Genomic DNA, 6,677 nt, shown 5'->3' on the forward strand with positions numbered 1-6,677 from the left:
GCCCCTCCTTGATGTAAAACTGTATAGTGATGGAGAATTGACTATAACACTTGACAAGTTGCTCCAAAGATTAACTACCCTGGCATATAAAATTGCACCTTCATCTGACTTTTATGGGGTTGCATAAGTGTAGTTTGTGGCTTCATTTTAGGCACATCTGGGCTCTGGCCTATTGCAGAGTGGTCCAGTTATACAAATTAAAATATATTTGGACTGTATATTCATGTCTCACTTCTAAAATCTTAATCTGTTTAGACTCAGGTGGTATATATAACTTGTGTGTAGCACATGCAGGTCAGGGAGGGGACAGGCAGCACAGTGACAGATCAAGCAGGGAGCAGAACCAAGCCAAATGACTGGCAGAGTGCTTGATATCTTTTTTTTCTAACCAATATTGGATTGAAATATATCTCTTTCAAATTAACAAGAATGTCTTCTACATGCACAGTTGAGCTTTTAGAAACTGAGCATGGGTGTTATTGACAATAAAAAGATGCTATTGTCTTAAAGCTTTTTATTTTTTTTTGCATAGATGTACTAAATGCATCTTGAAGTTGAAAATGGTAGTACATATTTAAAAATTGCAGATGTACATATAAATATGTAAATTCACACATCCATACATATGTTTGTATGTATAAATAAAAAAACATTTGCAGTATGAAATACAATGTGGTGAGAATTATACTTGCTCATATAAGCAAATGATGTTAAAATATTGCCTGGTTTGTTTCATATTTCATAGCTGAATATTAAATGAATTAGGCTCTTAAAATTGTCTCGATTATGCACTATCCTTCCAACCATAAAGCCATGTCTGTTGGTTACAATAAGTATAACTTTTCAAACCACAGAGGAAAAAAATACATTTTAGAAACCCCAGAAATGTTTTTGAGACTTAAGTCAGTTGTTCACATTGCAGCTTCTTGATCTCTCCTTTATTAAGGTTTCACATACGGTGTCATCACTTGCATAGGAGGAAACACTTCGATTTCCAATGGGGGTCAAGCCAACATGTTGCCATGGAATTTTAGACTGAAGAGAATACAGTGAGCTCACATAGAGCTCACATTTTTGGGACATTTTAAAGCTTTTGTAGCCTTTATTTGGTTGTTTGATTCTCTGTTAGATTATGTAAGGGCAATAGCAGTTCACTATCTTCCTGTAGATTTTACTTATTCAGAATAAAATTGAACTTGGCTTTTTCCTGAAATTGAAGCCTAAAATGTAGGACTGTTATATCAGAGCAGCATGGTAGTATAGAATTTCTGAATATAAAAATGTTGCCATATTGAGGTTTAATAGGCTAGAGGTGTTTTCCTGTTGAAATAACAGGGTTCCCTGTGTTCACATTCCTGATTGTTAAGGGTTTCAAGATGCTTGTCGTTCATCTTATCACAGTGGACATTTATACATGTGCTGTGAGGGGAGTGGGGGAGGGTGCTTTAATTAGAGCGGCTCCAAGAGCTGCTCTTATTAAAACGCTTGGAGCGTCACACGTATCAGCGTCCCTGCACTGAAAAATGGTGATGCGGGCACCTTAACTAATTAGTTAAAGCAACCCTGCTGCCATTTTTTAGCACAGGGATGCTGATACGTGTGAGACTGGAGTCTGCCAGAGCATGGTAATTACCACAGTCCAGCTGACTCGATTAATCAAGTCTGCTCTGCCATGTTGTAATTGCAGCATATCAGAGCAGTCTCAGTGTAAGTGTATAGGTGCCCAGTGCTTGTCTTCAAGGCTCAGTGGACATCCTGGCTAGGTCCAGATGAGCACTCACATACCTGTTGCGGTGCCTCAGAGCAGTTTGAGAAGCCGCAAAAGGCACACTGGGAACAAAAAAATGTTAGGCAGCGCAGACTCTGAATTTGATACCAGGAAATCCTGATATCAAAAAAAAAAACCCAAACCCCGCTGAAAAAATGCAGCACAGGGCAGGCTCGAGCCTGCCCTGAAGCAGCTGGTGGCAGGGTCCTCAAAAGAGATGCTCTAGCACCCAGCCAGTGCATCTCTATGCCTGCCCCTTTCCCCTGCTGCCTCAGCATGCTCCCTCAGTGTGCTGGGGCAAATGGGAGCAAGGCAAGGCTGCAGCAGTGACCCAAAGCCCGGGCACCGTCCCCAGTAAGTAGGGACATTGGTGTGGGGGGGGCTGCTCAGAAGGGGTGGGTCCCCTGCCTGCTTCCTGCATGGAGCACAACCTTTCCCCGCCCCCCCCCCCAGCAGCAGCAAAAACTGCCATTGGGTTCTCAGGGCCCACTGCTGACAGACACCCCCAATAGTGCGGTGCAACCCATCACTGCCTGTGCCACATAGCATGGGCCCAGCCTGGGGGGTATGCCTTTGGGCAGGACTAGGCTGCTCTTGCTGTCACCTGGGGTGCTGGCACCACACACAGCACCCTCTACCCACTGCAGCAGTCTGACAGTGGGGTCTGCTGCCTGGCTGTGACCTGCTAACACCTGTGACAGCATGTGGCCCCATGGCTGTGTGCCTGCCAGACCCAGATGGGGACCACATGGCCACCTGGGTTGTGGAATGGGAACTGCAGCAGAGCCTCCTGCACTTCTGGGCCAGCTGGTCATGTCTGCACAGCTGGCCTTTGTACAGTGCAGGGTGCAGGGGCTCTAAGTTAGGGCTGCTTCATCAGTCCAGCTGGCACAAGGGGCTAGTAACTCCAGATACCATCTGGCTAGGCCTCAGAAGCTCCTGTCTATTTGTATCTTCCATATTAAAGTGGGCCTTAAGGCTCACCTGTCTAATGGTCCCTTTGTGGGGCCAAACAGTGAAAGATGCAACTAATTTCTTGGGACAACAAAAGCAAAAACGGGTTAGGAATGGCTTTGGTGTCAAAGGGTCAAAATGTGAAAAGAAGCTCTCCAGAGGGGGACACCGAGCAGAGACCCCTAGGACGTACCCACCTGTCCTCAAAGGTATCCAAGGATCCAGTGGGTGCCACTCACTGGTGTTGTGCCCAGAAACATACATGGACAAGTGAGAGGAAAGTGGCCACACAGTCTCCAGGCACCTTCCCGGCCACAGCCTCCTTCCTGGTCAAGTACAGGGTCTACTTGGCCAGGGCCTGGAGGAGGTGGGCCAAGACGTCCTGGGACTTGGTGAGGCCGTGGGTGGGGTGACCAAAAACAAAAAGGTGGTGGGTGAAATTCAACCAGAACCTCAAGAGGAGGTTCTGAGGTGGAAGCAGAGGGGCTGCAGCCTGGTGTACTCGAGGGTCATGTGCACCAGGGTCTCCCTCTGCCTGCAGAATGGGCAGGAGACCAAGGTGTCCATTAAGCTTGCCACATACATGCCTGTGGTGACAGTTCCATGGCAGAGCTGCCAGCTGAGGCCCCCAGTGGCTCGTGGGATGAGGGTGGAGTACAGACTCAGCCACTGGAGAGCCCCAGCCATTCCCACACCAAGCAGGCCCCACCACTTGGTGTCTGGGCGGAAAGCAAGAGCGGCATGATGGACAGTGCAGAGCACAAGTATGTAGAGGTAGCAACAATAGATGGTAGAAAAGCGGACCAGTCTGGTGTCCTCCAGCCAGCTCAGGTGGTGCACTGGGGTGTGCTGCGAGGCTGGGCGAGGTGCTGGCCCCACAACAAACTCTTGTGGACTGGAGGATATGGGGTGGGGGAAGGAGGCCGGGATGGGGACTGCCACTCTGCAGGACCTGGTCAACAAAGGCAGGGGCTTCAGGAGGTAGACCACGTTTCACCTCCTGGACCAGATGGCAGTTTGTACATGTCGTGGGTAGACCCATGTGCTGGGCCAGCACAGCAGGGTCCACCCACTCCCACTTATCGTAGTCCAGGAGGTCTCCAATACGGGTGACACCAGCCAGGATCAACCTCTGTTGCAACCAGGGCATCTCTGCCTTTGGCACCTCCAGCTGGGGTTCCAGAGGAGGGGCTCAACAAGCAGGTCGGCACCCTGGGTGACTGTTGCAGGGGACCTGGAGGTGGAGACCAGCCTCCAGGTCCTGGTAGAAATTTGGCAGCCCTTGCAGGTCCTGCAGGGAGAAGCCCTGCAAGCTGATGAGCTGCCAGTTGGAGCCCCTGGAAGTGGTGGAGGAAAGCACGTCCTAGGTGGCCCCATGCCGTGTGGCTACCAACACCATATAGCAGTCACTGCAGGGCCTGAAGGCAGAATGCCAGGACCTGGTTGTGCAGGCAAACCAGGCCCTGGCTGCCCTCCTGCAAGGGGAGGCTCAGGACCTCTGCAGCGGCCCAGTGCCGTCCTGGCCAGAAAAAACTCCAGTGCCTGTCTCTGGAGTCCTGCCAGGACCTCAGGGGGCAAAGGCAGGGTCTATAAGCAGTGCCAGAGCATGGACAGAATCAGCTGGTTCAGCACCAGCACTCTCCCATGCAGGGAGAGACATCTCGGGTGCCCTGCCCATGCTCGGAGCTGCTCCACCTCCCTTGCCTCCAGCTGGTGCCAGTTCTCCAGCATGGAGGGGTCTGTGGGGGACAGGTAGGGTAGTGAGCCCGCACTCCAGAATGTCCCATGGAGCATAGGTGGGAGTAAGCGCACCTGCCACCCATTACCCACTGCCTCGCCAAAGCTCTTGACCCGGCCAGAGGAGGTCACCAAGTACAATGCCTGGCAGGCCTCCACCTGCGCCAGGTCACCTGAGTCCTGGACCGCAAGGAGTACATCGGAGGCGTATGCTGACAGGACCAGCTGCACTGCCAGCTCCTAGAGCATCAACCCCACCACCTGCCTCTGTAGGAGGACAAGGAAGGACTCCATAGCCAAGGCATATACAGGCCTGACAGTGGGCAGCCTTGACATACCCCTTCCCTGAACGGGATGGGCTCCGTCAGGGTCCAGTTGAGCTTGACCAAACACTGCAGAGGCATACAGCACCTGGAGAGCCCACACAAAGTGTGGACCAAAGCCAAAGGCCCTCAGCGTGTCTGTGAGGTACCTGTGATCCACTCTGTCAAACTCCTGGTCCAAAGATAGGAGGGCAAAAGACAGGCCCTCCTGGCATGCTAGCTCCAGGAGGTCCCGAATCAGGTACAGATTGTTGAAAATGGAACATCCAGGCACCGTGTATGTCTGGTTGGGATGGATCATGTCTGTCAGCACGGACCACAGGCGCAGTGAGATGGCCTTCGCTACCACCTTGTAGTCTGTGTAGAGGAGGGACACGGGACGCCAATTTCTTAGGTTGTGGGGTTCTCCCTTCTTTGGCAGGAGGGTCAGCATGACCCTCCAGCACGAGAGGGGGAGGTCCCCACTTCTCTCAGATTTGGCCCAGACCACGGCAAATCTGGGCTGCGGATGTCCTAGAAGGCCCGGTAGAACTCCGCAGTCAGCCCATTGATGCCTGACACCTTGTTGTTAGGCATTAGGTGGAGGGCGGCCAAAAATTCAGCCTGGCTTCGGCGTTGGTCAGATCCATAGAGAAGATCTCTCTGTAGAAGCCCTGTGGGTCCTGGCACATTTCACCTGGATCCGTGAAGCAGGCGTCATCGCACGCCAGAAGGCAGGTGATGTACTTCTTGGCCACCCACCTCCTCTCCAGGGCATAGAAGAAGCGGGAGCCACAGTCCATCTCCTGAAGGAGCTAGATGCACGAGCAGACAAATGCACCATGGGTGCGGTAGTCATCCAGAGCACGAAGCTCTTCATGCCTCTGTCGACACTCTCTGCAGAGAGAGTTGGTTGGGTCGGTGGCCAGGCACCTCTCTGGCTCCAGCACTTTCAGCTCAACCTGCTCCCAGACTGCCTCCCTCTGCTGGGTGTGTCCCAGAATAGCTGTAGCAAAAAAGCCGGATGTGCACCTTCCCCATGTTCCACCATCTCTGACCTGAAGGGAAAGCTGCCCATTGCTCCTACCAGGCCTGCCAGAAGTCCCAGATGGCTTCCCTGAAGCCCACATCCTCCAGCAGACTGGCATTGAAATGCCCATAGGCCAACCCTGCATGCCCAGGCCCTAGCGTGGCCTGGGCCCAGACAAGGTGGTGATCTCTGAAAGAGGTTGACCGGATGCCAGAGGAGTGGGCTCAGGCAAAGTGAGGCAAAGAGATATAAAATCTGGTCCAAATGGGAGTGGCATGCCTGCTCCTCCCCCACCCACATATAGGTGAAGGCAGGGGGGCCGGTATGGTAACAGGCATGCTAGAGGTTCACTAGGGAGTAGTCCTCGGGGGGATCCTGACAGACGCCCAAGGTGGCCTGGTTCTGCTCCCTGCCCAAATGGTCTTGCACGTCTAGGATGATGTTAAAGTCCCTGCCAATGACCAGGTACTCACAAGGGTTGAGGGTGCTAATGTAAGCAGCCGCCTGGTGGAAAAAAATCCGCCAACTCTGGGTCCTTTGCAGTGACGTACACGTTCAGAAGGTTCAAGACCAGCCCCTGCACTTAGACCCGCAGGTGCAGCAGGTGGACTGACACTACCTCAACGTCCTGGAGAACCTCTGGCTGCAGGTCTGGAGAGAACAGGGTGGCCACCCCGCAAGAGGTGGCTGAAAGATGAATAAAAAAGACCCTGCCTCCCCACTCCAGGCACCAATTAAGCTTGTTGGCTGGAGTCATCAGGGTCTTCTGCAAGAATACCACAGGGTCTCCCTTGTTCTGAAGGAAGGAGTGCACCCAGCATCTTCAGAGACCCTTCCTGCAGCCATGGATGTTGAGGGTCACTATCTTAAGTGACCTCATGGCCGG

The 6,677-nt window shown here is 52.3% G+C and overlaps 1 protein-coding gene across 12 annotated transcripts in view; it reads left to right on the forward strand.

Moving 5' to 3' along the window:
* CCSER2 (coiled-coil serine rich protein 2) overlaps window positions 1-6,677 on the forward strand; it is a 149,216-nt gene that overhangs the window by 102,907 nt on the left and 39,632 nt on the right. The window lies entirely within an intron of this gene.

Source organism: Alligator sinensis, unplaced genomic scaffold, assembly GCF_000455745.1.
Source record: "Alligator sinensis unplaced genomic scaffold, ASM45574v1 scaffold176_1, whole genome shotgun sequence".
In the NCBI taxonomy this organism is placed as follows: Eukaryota; Metazoa; Chordata; order Crocodylia; family Alligatoridae; genus Alligator; species Alligator sinensis.